This window comes from Hirundo rustica, chromosome 8 (assembly GCF_015227805.2).
Source record: "Hirundo rustica isolate bHirRus1 chromosome 8, bHirRus1.pri.v3, whole genome shotgun sequence".
Classification (NCBI taxonomy): domain Eukaryota; kingdom Metazoa; phylum Chordata; class Aves; order Passeriformes; family Hirundinidae; genus Hirundo; species Hirundo rustica.
In genome coordinates this window covers 14,343,111-14,362,911 of record NC_053457.1, presented here as the reverse complement: position 1 = coordinate 14,362,911, position 19,801 = coordinate 14,343,111, and positions in this window count along the sequence as shown.

The following is a 19,801-nucleotide window of genomic DNA, read 5'->3' as shown; positions in this document are numbered from 1 at the left end:
AGGAAGGTAATGAAAAACGAATGTTCAGGCCTCACAGTAGGCTGTCCATAATACTTCTCTTGCAATTTCATTTCATTTCTTTAATTTACATTTCTTGTCCAACCTCTTGAAACAAACATTTGTCTGATGTATCTCTTTCCATTTGTATTACCAATGACCATGGTATCATAAAGGCAGGTATGTCAGATGCTTACTATGCATCAAGAATTTGATTTGCTGTTGTGTAGCAAATAACACGGGAATCTGCTGTTCCCTTTCTTCGCCAAAAAAAGGGTGATACTTGGGTGTAGTTTTATATCAGCCATGGCTAATCTATTTCTAAACTCCAAGAAGGTGATGAAAGGATGTCTGTCCCTGATCCTTGTGTCGTGTCAGCAGCAGCATTCATCCAGCTGTACAGCTGCACTGGGGACCAGATCTGGCTGACTGCTGAGGATGCATCTCCATGTGCTGACACAAAGTATGGCGGACAGGCAGGTGAGATGGAGGAAAGGAAGATCTGTCCCTTGCAGTACTGTTTCAGAGTTCAACTAGATGAAGCTGACCATGAAATCACACCCTTACTGTAGCTGCATCTCTACTCTTTCCATTTAGACCCAGTTTGTTAGATGATTCCTTCAACAAGTGGAAAAAAAAAACCTAACAAAAACAAACAAACAAACAAAACCATCAAAAAACATGTAGCCATGCTTAATGTCTTTAGAAATGTGCAGGATAAAAGGACCAAAGCTACTGAAATAATGAAAGTCAGTCTTGTAAATACATGTGTATAAAGTATATACTCCTGATAAACCAGAATGACACTGCTGTAAATGGAAACTAAAAGGCTATTCTTGGCAATTATGTGCTTTGTATCTATCACACAGCAGGATTTTCTGAAAAGCTGAGCTGAAGGAGTATTTCTAAGGAGGAGTTTAATTTGAAAATAGGCTGTCAGGGGAGCCTGAGAAAGATATAACAATTGAAAATCTTTGATCACATTTTATCTCAAAACTCTCATCCTTGCTGCATGGACTTTACACAAGATTCAACTGTTCTCCAAGCACCTAGCCACAGCCTAAAAAGAAATCTGCTGCAAGATAATTTTCTTTCAGATGAAGCAGATAAAAAGGGAAAAGATTGGAGAAAACTCTATTTGTGGCAATTAAACTGTGGATTTTCAAATTTGTTCTTGAGTGTGAGCTAACTGCCATGGGAACCTTGCTCTGCATGTTCCTTGTGGCAAACTGTTGTGATAAGCCTCAATGTTGAACAGCTTGGACTGCAAGAAAACTCCAGACAGCTCCTGGGAACTTTGTTTTGGGAGGGATGACCCTGGCTGACTCCTCTCCCAGCTGCTGTTGGACAGGGGTGTTTCTCCCCCTTCTTGACTATGCTATCCCAGAGGCCACTGGAACTGCTGGTGATGGGCAGCAGTGGGTCTGTGCTGTAGCCAGCTGGCATTGGCTCTGTCAGACATAGGGGAAGCTTCTAGCAACTTCCCACAGAAACTACCCCTGTAGCCTCCCCCAATGTCAAAACCTTGCCATGCAACCCCAATACACCCTTAATCAGCACTGCATAAAAAAATCACTTGGAGGATTCAGGTGGGTTGTTTTACTAAAATGTCTCTGTGTATAAAATTGGCAGGAGGAAATAGGCATGGTGTGTGTATTTTGTTATGCTTTAAATTTTATTTTCATGGATAAATGACTAAACTATGGGTTGTAAAAATCACCAATCAATATGTGTGGTAAGGGAAACATGCAAAAGAGCTCTGAAATGTGAGGTACCGGAGATGAGATTATTACTTCTTATGATGGAGGTTTTGTTTTTTAACATATCTATGCTCAACAATTAGTGCATTTCTTCTCTTCCTTTTGTAACAGGCAATCATTAAAAATCTGACCAGCTGCAACTGGGAAGACATCAATCACATCTCATTTGGTAGATGTTAAGCTCATTGTCAGGGCTACCAGATCTTTGGCATATATATGTGCAGAAGAGTTGGGAAGGAATGTTTTATCTGATATCTTCTTATCTATGCTGCTCTGTACATGCTCTTGTATTGTGGTCACCTCTCTAATATCATGTATGTGTCATTCCATTTTACGAAAAAGCGAGCAAAAATTAACTATGGGCATAGAGCAAAAGAGACAAAAGTTTTCAGTGTTACTTATCTCTTCTGAAAATTTGTTTGCTCCATAAAGAAGACTTGATGAGCCTACAAGAGAACCCATCTCATGTCCTAGTGAACTCTGGCCTGTCTAAAGAGTGTCCATTGAGAACAGAGGCCTCTAATTGATTATGGTCAGCAGCTTGAGTATATACATAAGTATTCTGGAAAAAAAAATTGATACTGGTTTGAATTTTTATGTAAAATCTTCATAGGTAGCACAAAACAAAAGTAGCTTGGTGGCAGTACTACTGCAGAAACGTAGAGATGCACCCTTTTATGGGAAGCAGTCAAGGTCTTTGTGAGCTCTCATGAGAATTCAATAAGCAATACACAGCAGCTGGCTAGAATAAGCTAATTAATGGGTTTATTCTGTGCTGATTTTTTACTACTGAGTTTTTAAGGGAATAATGGAAGGCTCTTTCTCAAATTAAATATTCTCTGTCTCATTCACATAAGTTACCTGTACATGGTTCTCTTTCTTGATCTGAGGATTGCCATCCCTGGGCTTCTCTACTACAGCTCAGAGAGTCCTGGGGCCCCTGTGACTTTCCTGCTTTGAGGACACTGGCAGAATAAAGGTGGTAAGTAAAGAACATACGTGTTCTTGCTGTTGCAGAAAGCCTCCTAAATATGCAAGATTTTCTTTCTAGTAAGTAGGGAGTTGTTTCATAATTGCTGTTCTGTTTTGTTCTGTTTGAGGTTATTCCTATCAAAAGTCATAGTGATTCTGTACCTGGTAACACCACAAAAATAAGTGTGGCCATGCATAATTCTTACTTAATTGTGTTTCTAGGCTATATGTCATTACGATTAATTAACATGCCTTTTGGCCAAGAAGGAAAATATTTTACTTCATAGTACACTAAGCAAACTACCAACATCACAATGTTTAGTGAACCATCAGTGGAAGTGGTTGTTTTCAGATTCAAAAATTATCATGCTAAGTAATTTTCAGAATCTATCCTTTTATTCCTATCTCGCTTCATAGAGCTGGACTCATCTTTATGCATTTTTCAGTCTTCAAGCCAAGGCAACCATTCAGTTCCTCTCATTCAAACTGAAAGAGATTTTCTTTTAAGTCCATTGCAGTATTTACTCATTCTAGGCTATTTAAATATCACTGCTAAACAAGCAATAGAACACCTCTTCCTCTAGTTGGTTCTGCAAGCAGTACAAGACTATTTTATCCTGGTTTTGTCCTGGCTGCAAGGAGCAGAGTTTGGTGTGTCCAGGAGTCCCAATGTCTCTGCCGTGCAGTGAGTAGCACCTCATCTGGGGCAGGGCTCCATTATGGCTTGTGGAAGATCACTGTTCAAGAAAAGAGCAAGAATTGTATGAACTCCTTCTCTTCATAGCTTCCTGAGTGCACTCCTACCTCTCTGATTTCTGCTTCCCCAGCTCCTGATGCCTCATATATCTGTGTCCCAGTTGAGACTCATTGGCAGAGGAAAGCAATCAGAGCTTGCCTTTCAGATTTCCACATAGTTCCCAGGGGTCTATATGCCTTGAAGGCAAAAAACCTTTTGCGCTTATTGCCAATACAGATATTTTCATCCTATTTATGGCTACATCAACGCTGAAAGTGCTGAGACACACAAGCTGGTGCAGCATGAGAAAGTCTGGAAGAAAGAATGGTAGGAGGGACAGCGGGTGTATCCATGCTTGTTTTCTCGAACACTGCTTAGTCAAAGGAACAGCACGTGGGCAAACACAGTCAAATGGCCTCTACATCTGAGGTCCTATCTCTGCACATCATCGCATAGACTAGCCATTCAATCTGCATCCTGGAGTCAGACTCGCAAGTCCTCAGTGCGAGAAAATTCTCATTGGAGTCTGGCAGAAGGAACAGATCATTTTGTTCGAAAACACTGAATATGCAGTAGCAGCTGTGAGTTGTCAAATCCAGCATAGGATTATACCCCACATCATATGCTTCAGCACTTTATACAGACTATGTTTAAATTAATTTTTAATTAGCTCATTATACAGATAGGAGATCTGCTCATCTCAAGTTTTATAACCACAACTTTGCCTGCAGGTCTCTCTATCAGACAGTTGGATGATGGCAGCACCCAACTTCAGCTGGAAGTGCTCAAACCCTGCAGCAATGAGACTAATATTAAAAGCCCTGATAGTATCAGGCACCACACTCCATTATATCACGACTGCATTTCCATTTTCATGCCCAGTCTTCTTAAAAAGAGCTTGTAGAGAGCAGGGGCTCATGACAGCTGGAAAACCTCCATGCCACAGAGAGCCAAAGATCTGACTGTGCATAATGGTGCTACCCATAAACTTGGCATAGGTTTTGATGATGAAGTGCAAGGTAAGCCCACCCAAAGTGATTCATGTGAATTGTTGGTCTGGAGATGTCAAACCACAGATCTCCCTTTTCTGGCTGGAGGAGATTTTCTAGACATACATGCCTGATGAAATGTGATGGTGCCAGCTGCCCGTAGTAGTATTACCTGCTTTGGAAATACTTTGTCTCCTCTGTTCCAGATCTGTTCCCTATTGTGAGATACACTGCAGATGCAAGTAGCTTGAAACATGAATAAAAGTGGCTGACAAAGTACTAACTTTACAGACCTGGAATTAGGGTACTTCTAAAGCCATTTATTTAGGTTTGTACAGGAAATGTGTTGCACAGTGAGGGACAGGCCCCAGATCACTTAAGATCCAAGTATTTTGCTTAACCAAAGATCATCCTTATCTTCCTGGTATCTTTGTGGTAGCAGTTTCTTCATTAAAAGTTTTTAGTTGCATTAACATATTCTCCTTGGAGCTTTCAAACTATCCCAGTGTAAAACGCTGACCACAGTTATAATGAGATTATTCAGATAATTTGGGTTTTTTTCCTTCCGTTTGCTATCATAAGTGCCCTCAGAGAAGTAATTTCCATGAGATCAGGAGCTGGACATTTTATATGCTTCAGTATGACTTTTTAAGGATAGCCGTACTGCAGGAGATTGGCTTCACACTCATCAGACAGAAGCAAAGGCTGTCAGCTTGACACAAACTGTAAATTTGATGCAAAAATTCTTGTGAATGTCTATGATTTGTTCTTTATGCTACAGGAAATCTTTATAGAAAGATATTCAATTTCAATTTAGTTTCTATGAAATCCTGTTCTTGGCCCATGTGTAACCATATTACACTTCAGTGACGAGAGGTGATCCAGCTGCAAAGAGTCCTCAAGCTATTGTCCAGCTGTTCACACCTCTGGAATTTCATAATAAATTGAATCAACTGAATGAGCAGGGGGTTAGACAATGAACAGATCTGAATGAGTGGTGAAACCAATGACTCATCTTAGTTTCTAATTTCATTCCTGTACAGATTGTTTATCTAGGAAGAGCAGGGCAGGGAATGTGTGAGGATATATGTACTGTTTATTTAGAGCCGTAGTAGAAAGTTAATTCCTAAGCAGAGGCTCTGCTCTGAAGCAGATATAGAGAGCAACAGATTTGCTATAGGGCTATAATGAATTTATTTATTTTAATGACATCTCTTGTCTTTTATGTATAACAAAAGAAGATAGTGACTTTCTTCAAAGCCCATCTGTTTGAGATCCTTCATTATTATTGATTTCCATTCAACTCCTTCCAGTTTCTCTATGAGTTAATGGCATTTAAGGGCCAAAACCTAGTGATGTATTTGCTGTAGTTTTATCAGTGCTGTACAAAGCCTCATCTCTTCTCTAGTTCCTGATTGTGGTGAGCCCAAGGATGGAAAACTAAGCAGCACTGAAGAATTTCAATATCCTATTTCACTGCACACTCACATTAAATTTGCTATTCTCTTTGAAGTCAGCAGAAAAGCCCTGACTGACATCAACTGAGTATCTGGTTCTGTGTTTCTGACAACATTACTGCTTGTCTGGTGTAGCACTCCCTGTGGCCGCTGAGAGTGAAAAGTAGCTGAGGCGGTTTCTCTGAGGCTGGGAATACTGAGAGCCTGGATAATTCACCCTCTAACTAGCCTGGCATCCCCCTTGCCTGTTCTTTTCAACTTGTGCTGTTAGTGCCAGGGCTGCTGTGTCACGGGTGTGTGCTCAATAGTTAGTAAGAATAAAAACAAGGGCACGGAGGTAACTGTTGGGCATGAAAGGGGGAGTAAGCAAATATTTTGCTTGCCCAAGAGTGGGAATGTTCTCAATGAATCAGGCTATTTCTCTGAATAGAGATGTTGCAGAGGATTTTCTGTAAGAGACAGGCATCTTCCCTCCAAAAATGTCTTGTGCCTGATCTTTCAAAAGCCTTCGTAATGTACCTTGCCAGTTGTATGTTGCTGAGCAGGAAGGTTGAGAGGATTATTTCAGCTGTGGCAATCAGTTTACACCTTGACCACAAGATCGGATTACGTTTGGTATTTAATTTTGAAATATTTCCCCCAGATGTATGGTACCTTTGCATGTTTCCTGGATGAAATTAATTTTGTTATTTCCTGCTCTTATTTTTAAGCTTTTTCAAGTCATCTGTGCTATTTCTCTGTCTTTGCTTACATTTGCAACACTTCCTAATTTAACATCTTCTGCAAATTTAATTACAAAATCAACTTTTTATATCACCTGATTAGTGGTTTTAAAATGTTACTGAATATCACTTGAGTTTAACACAGTCTCTGCAAATTTCCCAAGGGGCAGTTCCCTCAAATCATTTGTTCTTGGGGGTTTGTGCATGGTTAGTGTATATGACACTGTGGAGTTACATAAGACTACTCAATAGAAATTGCTGACATCAATTAATGCTTTCTTTGCTCTGAAAGACTTCATCTACAGACATCTCAAAGGTGTGAAACAGCATAATTAGGGCATAGGGACATGGTTGTGCAATATCACATGTGAGTTTTCTATAGGAAACCTCTAGCAAAAGTGAATTTAAAGCTGTTACAAACATGCTTCATGTCATAAGTGAAAAAAATAAAGTAGGGAAAGAAGACTCAGATAGTCTAACCAAGCCTGATAGTTCTTTTAAGGACTGGGACTAGTGAAAGCAGTGGTAAAGAAAGAGGTCCAAGGGCAGTGCTTTGTAGTGCTCTAAAATGGTGTGTTGAATTTGATTTATAAGTAGAAACCAGAGAGCAGAGAAAGAAAAGCATGAAAAGAGAAAAAATACTTGAGATAGCCATTTCAAAAAAAATGGAGTAAGAAAGTTGTGAGACTAAAAAAAAAGATACATTGATGTAGCTGAGGCAGCAGATAACTAATGTATGAACTCTGAGCAGTAGAATAAAGAGAAGGCTGAATTTTTCATTTTTAGACCCAGTTTTATGCTACCATCTAAACAAATGTAGTTTAATGTTTCAGGTGACTTTCCATGAAATGGTTTACTAATGTCTAATGTATCATACATAGCTTAATTTTTAAAAATTCAGCTGTGTGGCAGTTTAGTAAGAGTGTAACAAGTTCCTTATGTAACCTCTTAGTGCTTCATGCAACCTCATGGTTCTGGGAGATTGTTTTTTGCTCATGCCTGTTTGACTTTGGTAGAGATTCCTTAATGGGCTGGCACATCTCTTTGAAATGCTTTACCTTTTGTGCTTACCGATATCCTTAATACAGAAGAAATAACATAATGAGATACTTTGTTTACTGTGTTTCTTTATACACAAGTCTCATACATTTGAAGAGGAACTTTTAATTTAGTGATTTTTGTAGTGTTATTTAATTGCTATATCTCCACTATAGTGGATCATATTTTTCAGTTACTGGCACTTTCTATTTTAGAGGCTTTATTTGGCCTAATTGTGAACCAGGTGCTAGGTGCTGAACAAAAGCAAAGAAAGTGTGGGCTTTTTCCCCAGTGCATTTACAGCTTATTGACAGTTGTGGTGGTGTTCTGGTGTTTGGAACTGATAACATTGTATTTTAAGCATTGTTAGTGTTCTAAAAGTCTTCACTGCACTGGAGATTTTAATGAATATGCTTCGGCAGAATGAAACTGTAGAGGTTAGTTGGGTTTCCTGATTGTGTTTTTTTAACCAAAACCTAGTTTACAAGACCACAGCAAAGTGATGATCAGATAGTATTTATACAAAAAATGGTGCTGTTTTACAAGATCTTGTCATGATGCAAGAGGCTTTTTGGGGGGGTATATGCAGGATTTACATAATCAAACTTTAGCAATGTAGCATGTGTGTGTGAGCTAGATTCAGGCTCCTCATATACTGAACTAAGAGAGGTAGGTATCCACTTCTTCATTGTCCTCTGGAAGTTCCCCTTTCACATAAACCCTGCTGGCCAAGGGACCTCTAGGTAGTAGGTATCGCTCTCCCATTGTGGCTGTGTGGCACAGCCACACTGCTGTCTTCAAGCAGGGATCTGCCCAGGAAGAGTCTCAGTAGTGAACAGCTATGTGGGTTTTTCAAGAGTTGTATCACTAAATCTAGGACAATTGTCCATATCTGAAATCACAGCTATGCTAAGGGATCAGTGTCATTGTGAGGGAGCTGTGGGCAAAGGTGATCAGCTGATCTTTTACACAGAAGAGAGTCTGGACTGAAGGGGGTCAGATCAGGAGCTCGTCTGTAAATGAGATCCCTGCCCTCACTAGGCTACACTCCAGCGGAAAAAAAAAGAAAAAGGCTCAGTGCACTTTTCTAGTAACCTCACTTATTAGGCAATTTTAATATAGCTGTAATAAGCTCTCTTCAAGCCAGACCTTAGATAAGGCCTTAGAAATGCTTAGCTACCATGTGGCTTGTAACAAATATCACAAAGTATTGATTTATTCCATAACCACTCCCTGCCATGTGTTATGTAAATAACGACATTTGATGGAGTGTGTGGTTCTCCGTGCTGTAACGCAGAGGTCTTGGGAAGGTCTTGAGTCAAAAGATGAAAAGCCAACTGTCTCCAGTTGTCCTCAGGATGTGTGCATGACACTGCAGCTGCATACACATGCACCAAGCCTTTCCCTTTTGAGAGCATTTAATAATCATGATTTTAATAATATATCTGGTTCTGCGCTGGCTGGGTATACCCTTCTAATTACGTAGCTTTGAATTTTATCAAATTGTCTCTATCTTTAACACTGTTAGTATTTCTCTACTGGCAAAACTAAATTCACAGTGCTTTCATTGCATATGCTTATATCTCTACAGATTTAAGTTAGAAAAACCCATGCAGTCTGAATACACCACTAATTGTAGTTCAGCTTGTATGTTGCAGAGCAGCCTCATTCTGTTTTCCCACAGCCAAGAGAAGGCCTCAAGGCCAAAATGTCACCTCAGATTTCTTTTGATCTCAACTTATATTTTATTAACCCCTTTAACTTCACTGAGGGTGTGCAAGGAAACATGTATATTCCCTTTCATATAAACCCAGCATTGTCCTTACATCTTGCGTGCAAATGTATGGACAGTTTTTCATACAAAGGATTATTTAGATGTAATCTATATGCCTTGTGAGTTACAGATAAGAAGGGGCGGGCAGCATTTATTCTGCAATGTTTATGATTTATTTGCCTTTTATTTTCTCTCTTTAACTCCATCCAAAATATTTCTGAGAGTCTTAGTGAAATATAATACTAGAAGCCTTTAATGGCACCTTTTCATCTCACAATTGCGGAGTGCTTTTCAGGGCTTAATTAAATTTTACAGCGTGCCTTTCAGGTGAATGTAATTTGAATGCATCCATTCCTGTATGTGAGGAAACTGAGGCAGGGAGCGGTGATTAGCTCAAGGCTGTGAGCCAAATAAAATGTTAGAGTAAGAATTATGGCCCAAGAGATTAGGATAATTTCGGCAAAATTTGGTTCTTAAAAATTTCATCAGACAGACAGCACAGATGATGGCTGCCTGAATGGCAGAGGAGCCAAATAGCTTTCCCTATTCTTCCTTTCCTTAGCCTTTGTGATGACTAGTGCTTTGTGCCTCAGTCCAGTTCTGGCTTCACCAATCTTTGGGTATGCCAGATGCTTGCTCCGTCCTCCAAAATGTTCAGAAGAAAAGGAGTGGGTGCCTACACTCTACCTCTGCCATCTTCTCAGCAAATGGATCAGGTCTTTCACCCTCTTCCACTGAGAGGCCTCTTAGGGAGGGATCTGAATGCATCCACCCACTCCTACAGCCGTGGTCTTCTACAAGATAAACTCTGCAATGTTAGTTGCGAAAGGCCTGAAGCTCCTTGCCTGGTGGTCAACGGCAAACTTTTCATCCATCTCCTCACTGAAAGTATGGAAAGCAGCCCGTCCTCTCCTGTGGGTGAGCAGGTAGAAGGGGAGAAAGCTGCTGGGGATAGGAGTGCTCATTTATTCTGCACATGTATCTTACAAAGGTCCTTTATAGATTCTGTCATCAGCAGTTATTACCCAAGCATGGTTACTGGTGATGCTGTAGGATAGGTCATAAAGCATCATGTAGAGATGGGGTAGGATAGTGGGAAGAAATTATTTCTGGGCCCTCAGTGCTCCTAGATCAGAAGGCATGCTTGCTTTGGGCAGAGTCTGACTGCAAGGGGCATGGAGCTCCATGAGTGTTGCCTCCCCACGGTGTGTTACTCTCTGCAGAGGGGATGGCATTATCTAGCCTGTCTGGCAGGCCTGGAACTCATATATGCTGCAATTTAAAAAGTGGGGTGTGGCCATTTCTTTGAAAGTGTGTGAAAGAAGACTAAAAGCAAGCACTTGAGAGATCCTAGAGATACAGTACGGAGGCTGAGAGCACCCTTTCCTTTGTGCCAGCTATCATGGTGAGAAACGGTCATCTGGCTGTGAGACAGGCTCAGAACAAACAGGTTTAATGAGCTAAAGAATCAGTCTTTGGGAAATTAATTCTCTCAGCAGAGAAGCCAGAGGCTGAATGGTATCCCTCTGTCACCAGACACCAGTCTCAGAGGAAGGAGAGGACACTCTTAGTGCTTCACTGCCTGGCTCTGCTAGAGCCTCAGCCTGCAGTGGACAAGCACTACCCACATCCAGGCTTTCCAAAGCCTGAGAAGGGCATAGCAACCACAATGCCTAACTCCACATCCTCCACGGGGGGTATGCAATGTGGTACATAGTATGTCTCCAGTGTGCTGTGACAGTCAGTCAGTAGCCACTAAAGCAGATAATAATGAAGGCAAAGAGAAATTGTCTGTTTCCATTGTCAGCCCTGTGTCTTAAAATTACTTACCTGGGAGTGAAATGGCTCCACTTCGTTCTGCAGTGGCCGATCTTCCATTACTGTATTATGAACAAGGCACTGCATGCTTTGTGTTTTTATCAGAATAGTATGATCAGAGTACAAATGAGGTCATGCAACAGCTGAACAGGTTTTGCCACTTACCGTTGATCATCTTTCTAATAACTTTCTTTTCTCCTTCATGTTGATCTCTTCTAATATTGAAGTCAGCAGCTGTGGCCACGTGCACAGGACATACTTTGACAGCAGCAGGACTCAGCTGACAGACTCTGGAATATATCATTTCAGTAGCATCATCTGGGTCTGTAGCTGGCTCTTCTATAACTGTATTGAAGGTTTGAGGCCTTGTGTGTTGTTCTTCTTTTCATCTTCTTTCTACTACACGAGCATTGCACAGGGATCTTAAAGAAAATGGACCTTGGGGACAGACTTTACTTTAGGGTTAGAAACACAGCTTTTTTTAATTTACAAGTGCTTGGTTGTGTGTAAATCTGTTTCACTACCAAAACTTCACATCAAAGTATTTGAGCTGTGCTGTACTTGATGAGAGCAAGAGTGCATGTTTGTCATTGCATAAGTGAAACAGAAATTCCTGTGGGAACAGGGAGACAGAGACCTGAACAAAACACACCGTAGAGGATTTGCTACTAATTCAGTGAGAGAAAGTTTTGGGGTTTTTACATTATTGACATTCCTCCAGATGAAATCCTCTGCAACAAATGCCATTTTGAACCTATTTATGACTGAGGCTATTTCACAAGGGTGCTTAGGCTCCTTTGAAACCTCTCTGTGGGGTTGAGTTAGCGACTTAGGAGACTCCAGACCACCAGGATGGAGTGCAGAAAGTGCCCAGAAGCCTAATTTGCCTCTCACAGAGCACAAACACTCCCATTGACCCTACTGCTTGAATGCCTCTGCTGTCAGAAGAGAGCTGTGGCAAAAAGTCAGTCATGTATATCAGGAGAAATTTCTGCTGATCCCACACTGGGGAGAGCAAGGGAAATTCTCTGTGGGCGTAGAGAGTGTCCTTAGGATCAGTATGCGTTCCTGCCCTTCAATGAGAATGATTCCAGGGGGTTGTTAAAAGTGTTTGGTTTTCAGGAAGATCAGCTGCACCTTTCATTTGTCCTTTGAAGATTGTATTTGCTCTGTAAAGGGTTTTTAAAAATGGCAAACCAGTACAGACACATACAAAAAAAAAAAACCAAACCAACAAAAAAACCCACACAAGGTTATGCTGAGATTCTATCTATTTTATTGAATGATCCTGGAACACAGTAACGTAGGGACAGTTGTGTGCTTAATCATCTCACTCTTACAAGTGGAAACGATGCTTGACAACAGAATGTACTGATATGAATGTAAGAGTAGGGGAAAGGGAAAAAAACCTAAGGAACAAAATAAGCATAATATGTAAACAATATTCTGCTAGGAGTATTTGTAGTGACAGATGCTTTGGTAGATAGGGCAAAAAATATATTCCTTTCTCCTAAAGGGAAATAGGTGGAAGTCCATCAAATAAACTTTGTCCTGGCATATTTTATTTTTGCATGGAGGAAAAGGAAAAGATCGTTTTTGATGTCAGACTTTTTTTTCTGCTGTTTTTTCCCCTCTGCCATTACAGGAGGAAAAAAAAAAAAAAAAAAAAAAAATCAGGGAAAATAAGCCAAGCAAAAGAAAAAAAAAAACAAAAAAAAAAAGGAGGGGGGGGGGAAGGTTACTCTGAGTATCAGAGAGGGGGCTAATTGTCAAGGTTATATCTCCACAGATGATTGATGTGAGGCTGGGTTTTTCTGTCAGCCTGTCACAAAGCAGGAATGTTTAATGTTCTCATTATTGGTTACGCTGTTGTGTATATTTCTCTGTCAGCACTGCGGACCCATCTGAACTGCCAAGGCACTTCAAAGCCCTGCAGGTCATTTATCATCCTCCTGACGCTGCGAATGTTCAGCCTCAGCTGAGTGCCAGGGATTTGTTATGACTTGAGAGCCAGCTGACAGACAGGTCTGCTGCAAAAAGGATTCCTTTTTGTCACACTGCGAAAACATCAATGTTCCTATAATGGCCTACAACTGTCAAAGGGGACTGCCACCTGACAGTTGTGTGGTCTCACTAATTTGCAGCCCGGTGACTTGTTTCCTTGAGTTTAGATTCAGTTACGGTGTCACATGCAAACAGGTCACCATCTGTCGTCCTGTGCCAGGGGGCACATGGTAGGGGGTGGAGAGGGAGAGAGAGCGAGAGAGAGAGGAGGAGGAGGAAACGATGAAGTGGCAAACTGGGGGTAGGGGAGAGGCAAGGTGAAAATAAAAACGGCCATGCAAATCAAAGCCGCAGCTTTATTTTAGATTCCTGTTTTCTGAGTGTTTCTAGCCCACTGCAACGTGAATCTCTGAAAGTTGCGTTAAAAATTGAGGCAGGGAAAGAAAGGACCTTGCAAAGAGCCAGAGCTGGGAGGGGCGGGGGCTGGGGGAGAGGGAAAGAAGGGGGGTGGGGGGGGCGGAGAGAGAGAGAGAAATATCAGGGCTTTGTTTCCTTTCCCAGGCCATGACATGATTAATCGTTTTCTTCTGATCTAATTTTGGAACATGAAAAACAGCACATTTGTCTTGAAGAAAAATGATGTGCCGTACTGCGCAGATGGAAATTTCGAGCAATGAAAAAGATTAAAGTGAAATTCCACTCCTTAGACCTAATCATGAGTTGTAGATTATTCTGTCGTTCTAACCAGATGGTAGGCTTGATTCCACAACCCCCTTCTTATATTAATGAATACTAGACTGTTATATTTGACTTAGGTAAGTGAAATGTCTATCAAGCCTAATGGACTGCCAGCCAGCATAACACATGTTGTACCACTGAGGGTCCTTGCTGCATTTTTCATGTTTTATACTAATGTAGAACATTTTGTTTCCTACTGTTTTCCATCATTGTCACTGTTTGCTAAATATTTTCACATGTAGGGGGGAAAAAAACATAAAAAAACTTGTGTCCAGAGCTAATTTCCTCACGTTGGTCACAGCTATAATTCTACAAGTAAAACAGTCACCCGAAGCAATGCATACAAGAACTCAATAGTAACTTGATTAAGTTCCCAGTCAACAAGACTGCACTAGGCTGTATGTTAACAAACCTAATTATAGGCAGCATGGTGATAAATTGTGGAGGGTGCATGTAGCACATCTCTGAGGTCATGTCTAGAAAAGAAGTTTTGCCCCAGGGGATAGGGATGGGGTGTCATTTCTAAATAAAGTAAATGCAGGTTCACTGATGTTTCCCATTGGGTTGCCTTCCGTTTTCTGACAAATGTTTTTCTAGCAAGGGTGTCCCAAGAGATCCTTGCGAGAACGGAAGAGTGGAGGAGGAAAGGAATGAGAGGCTGGGGGATTCTCTTTAACCTTTCCAAGTGTGCAGTCCGGTGACCGCCGCATAGTTTCTACCATGCTTGGACTTGTCAGAGCCATGGGTACTGCCGATCATGTGTTGGGATGGGAGCCACCACTTGTGCTTACAAACCGTATTACCATTTTCAGCATTTAGCTGAACAATATGGTACTTGTCATATATGCTGGGTGTGAGAGTGGGATGGAATCTCTTCCTTGTTTGTGAAGTTTAAGGTAAAAATCTCTGCTTTCTACTATCAAAAAACCCCCAACAGTTAGGTCTTTGTGCCTGCGTGGTGCCCCTGGTTCTGTCGGGGAGCATGCTCCCAGGTAGAGGAAATGTGCATGCACAGTGCTAATTTTAGACATTGAAAGAATCAACAGGATGCAAGGATCAAGTTACTGTCTGCCCAGGAGAGAGCAAGTCCAGAAACTTGAGTAAGCAGTCAAGAGTTGTCCAAATCGGGACTTACTGAAGTATGATAGAAACAGTAAAGTTATAAAAGTTCACTTAGGCTGAAAAAAGAAAAGCAAAGCACCAAAGTACACCATCTGAGAAACTAGGAAATCTACATGTGAAGTCTTTCTGATAATGGAATGAATTTCAAGCTTACATCATTGCTTTTGGGATTTTAGTCTCATTATTTTCAAACAGTTTCTTCAGAGGCCTGAATTCTGACAGGCATGCCTTTCTCAGTGAAGTTACCATTGCTTTTAGCTGCTGAATAAGGACTCTTAGGCTATGCCATAGAATAAACTCCAAATGGCCCTCCAGTGTGAGCACCCTGCATTTGGGACCATCATTGTTGATGATTTTCCCTTTTTCTCACACACATAACATTTTTTGAAAGAATGAAGTGAGGAAGGCCTAAGCAGAATGCTTATTGTATCTTGCCCACACTAAAAGCAAACAAACTGGAAGTCTCAAAATGGTATGTCTTAAAACACTTCCCTTGGTAATTAATTTTAATTAGCTTTTAAAAATTTGTACAGATTGGCTCTATCTGAGAACATAAGCTAAAATACCAATATGCTTTCACCACATTACTTTTACAGTTGGATTTAGATTCTGTCTTAGCCCTCCCTAAAGCTTGCTCTCAGGGGATAAAAAAATTTCATTCATGAGAATTCCTATGCAAAATATTGCATGGCAGATTTTTTTCAATTAATTTAGAATGAAACTCCCACTTAGTCCTTTATATTGCTCTCTGTAAATGCAGGATAAGTTACCCCTTTAAAATGATCTGTACAGATTACCAGCCTGTGTAGTTCCTAACCTCTGGGGAAAACTGGCTTTTTGCAGTGCTGCTTCTCTTCTGTGCAGGGTATGTGGAGCTGACTTGGCAGTGAAGGGAAAGTAATTTGTTCCTGACAAGGGCCAGTTGCAGACTATTTCTTCACTGGAAGAAAGTGACAATCAAGCAGGAAATTGTGACTACAGTTCCTTATTTGAACTGATCCTTCTTAGGAGCTAGTAGACATATCTTAACTTAGCCTTTAGCTTGTTTTCCTCAGTCTCACAGCTTTGCTTTTCGTGAAATGTCAAGGACCTCGAATTCCTGCAGTGTTTACAGTTTGGCCTGTGGAATTTGTTGCCTGTTCAGAGTGTCGCAGATTTACAATTATATTGTGAAGGTAACACAGGAGAGGCAGGCATTCCTCTTCCCAGTAGCCATTTCCCAGAAATGGCTGCAGTTTTGGGAGGGGACTTTGAACTACTGAGGAAGAGAGCAGCACATCTGGAAGGGAGAGCAAACTGGCTGTTGCTGTTGAATCCTTACTAAGCCAACTTGTTTCTTAAGTGCAGGGACAGATGGATGGATGGAAGGCTATGTTATAGCTATAGGGAAGCCTCAGGAAGCATTTGTTTTCCTGGAAGAGTGTATTACAGCCTTTCTGGTCTGCAGTGGGTTATCACCCTGCTGTAGCTTTGATTGATGGCAAGTGATGGCAGCAGGAAATAAAGGTCCACTCTTTGTGCTCAGGAACATTGCCTAGGACGGCAGGACCCTGACCGGATGGAACATCTCTCTGGGCTTGGAAGCAGGTAGGTAATACAGCAGGATCAGCAAGATGTTTGTCAGTGTCTGTGCATCCAAACTCTGCATAAGTGCTCAGAGCTGGGGTGACACATGGATCAATCAGTTTGCCCACAGAGGGCTGATAGCTCTGAAACAACCTGATGTCAGCTTTCTGCAAACACGAATCCATGGGTCTTAGCATTTTGTGTGGGATATCTTTTCTTGTGTGGCAGATGCCTTTCTAGTATTTTAGGCCAACCGAAGATGGATTTGCACACTACCTGCACACACCCTACCCTTCACTGCCTGTTGCCTCTTTACTTCAGAGAAAATTATTCATCTTTCTGACATGGGGTTCAGATCATCAGATGCCATAGCCATTCTCCCCCTGGACAAACTGTCTCCCTCTGGTGGGTCTGAGGGTGAGGGAGGAAGGAACAAACTCTTTCTCATTGGAACTGTAAAGCCATCACTTAGAATCGTAGTCATGTGAGAGGTGACAGGTCTCTTTCTTTTTTTTTTCCTCTGCTATTTATTTCCATCTTACATATATTCCCAGCTTCCTGTTCTCCATGCATTCTTCTTGCTTTTGTACCCTGTAACTTTCGTCAGTTTCTTTTCTTTCAGATGTGCTCAAGACACAGTTGATACAATCTAATACAAACTTCCCTGTTTGCTCTATCATAAAATGTAGTGCCTTGTGTGTTCATTCCCCTCCTGTCATCGAGTGCCAGCTTCAGCAGGACTTAGTACTCCAGGTTCTTCCTGCTGTCATTTTCACTTCTCCCCAAGGACTAAACATTTAAAACCTGAGAAATGCTAACTGAGCTCCTAAGTAACACTTGAACCATGCTGATCTTGGGTAAACAATTCCCAGAGTGTTACCATTCCTGATGTTGAAAGAGCAGATCAGTGAAGGAAAAGAATGTGCATACAAATTCTCATTTAATTGGGCAGCCAGCTAATTTCTAAATATTGAAAGATTCCCTTAGAAGACATTAATTTTGTTTATGTTTAAAATGACACACAGGCTGAAGAGACTTATTTAGGATTTTTACTCGCGTAAGATTTTTAATAGGAGTTAACAGTTTAAGGCTCAATACAGAAAGAGGAATATTGGGGTTTTGAGTGGGGTTTTTTGTTTGTTTGTTTTTTGTATATTTCTTATGTAAATATTTATATATTTTAAATTTTCTTCGTTAAACTGATTTTTGCAGACAAGTAAGAGGGAAGATTGCCCATCACCCATCCAGTCCAGACCTACTCAGCCTTGGGCTGTCTGCTAAGCCATGTTATAGGTGTTCCAGTGCCATCCATTCATTGCTCTGGCTTGCGGACTGGCTTTCTCGGGGTGACCCACAAACCTGCCCTGCAAGGTAACTTTGTCCCCTTCTGTATCCTGGATGTACCTTAGAGCTGTCACAAACCCATTTGCAGCCTCCTCTCTCGATTGTGCTTCCTGGAAGAATGCTGCCATTGACTATCTCACCTAGTCTGGGACTGCCAATGGACTGTATTTCCACAACCAGCCCAGTCCTGTTCAGGCAGTGTGGGGCTTCATTCCAGTTACTTTCATTTCCCACCTTCTTCTCTGCGTGTAGATGCCCTGCTCTTTCTGCTCCCTGATGAGTAGCCCCATTTAGGATTCATGTGTACACTGCAGCACGAGAGCTCCCAGGCAGCCTGCCTTTAGTCATGGTCTGGCCTTTCCATGGCCCTGTTCCATGTTCCTTGCTCAAGAAAAGCAGTGTCTGCTTGAACATCTCACTGCTACATGTGCTACCATGAGCAGTGGGTTTTCAAGGGACTGGAGAAGAAGTCTGTTCCTGATTCTGTTTGGTTTTGAATGCAGCTCCTGCTTCAGTGTGGAATCTTTTTGTTTTCAGAAGTCACAGAACACTTTAACTTGCTGTGTGACTTTGTGCAGATTCAAAATGGCTTCCCGTCCCCATTTGTTAGTGGAAGGGATAGAGTTTCCCTGGTGCGGTGCCAAATTCATATAGAATTTCAAATGTTCTTCTGGATAAGATGCTGTGTTCTGTAATGCTCAAGGAAACCATAATATCTTTGAGGGTGTATATAAATACACTGGTATATGGAGAAAAACCCCACAGGATTTTAAAATGAAACAGTTGAACATCTAGCCTGTATCTCAGTTTGTGTTGTTGTTTCCTAGAAGAATACACTCACAGTAAATTCATACCAAATTTCTCAGTAAATCTGACAGAAGAGTACTTGAATGGCTTCAGCATTATTGCTGACTAGCTAACATAAGCTGACAATAGTAGATGACTGTGGTGAAATACTTATGTTTCCTTAGTCTTGCTTCTTTCTCTTTCTAGAACGTCGGTTTTGAGAACACCTATAAACCAATGGTTTTACCATATTGCTAAAATAATCTCCAGATTGGTGTAAAATTAATTGCAGAATTCTATTTTTTATGCAGAAGAGTTGACACTGGAAATAAGTAAATATTCCCTGCCTTTATCCTATGACATGAATATTTACAAACTCTAACCCAGGTTGGTGTCAGGGCAAGGAAATATGGGTCAAAACTGTGATAAATATGATCAATAATAGAATTTTAATACTAAATTCTTATTAATCTAAATGTGAATTAGTTAGCTAAATCCCCATATCCTTTCAAAAATACGCCAGTGTCCTACTACTCATTTTGTCACGTTTGTATGTAGTGACAGATTTTGTAAAACTGCTTTCCTAAATGAAGAAAACCCCAAATGTATATCACTAAAAACTTAGAAGGCAAACTGATTCCATTTCCTGTGGTGGAATTACATTATCAAACAAAACACAGGTTTTGAAATGCAACACCCCAAAAGAAATACAGTTGGCTGAAAATTCCCATAATGAGAAATCCATGAGGCTAAATATTTGGTGTTCCTGATTTGCTCACTTCCTCAGGTTAATGTTTCTTCAACATGTTTCCAGTTCTTTTTTATTTCAGCTGAATTGGTGGTTGTACTTTCAAAGGTGATGATTTGCAAATGATGATTTCCAGCCTACTGTATTCTGTGTATGGCAGAATGTCCATCAAGTTGCCTCTAGGTGACATTAGTAGTGCAATCATTCAAAATGCAGCCTGACAGCATTTC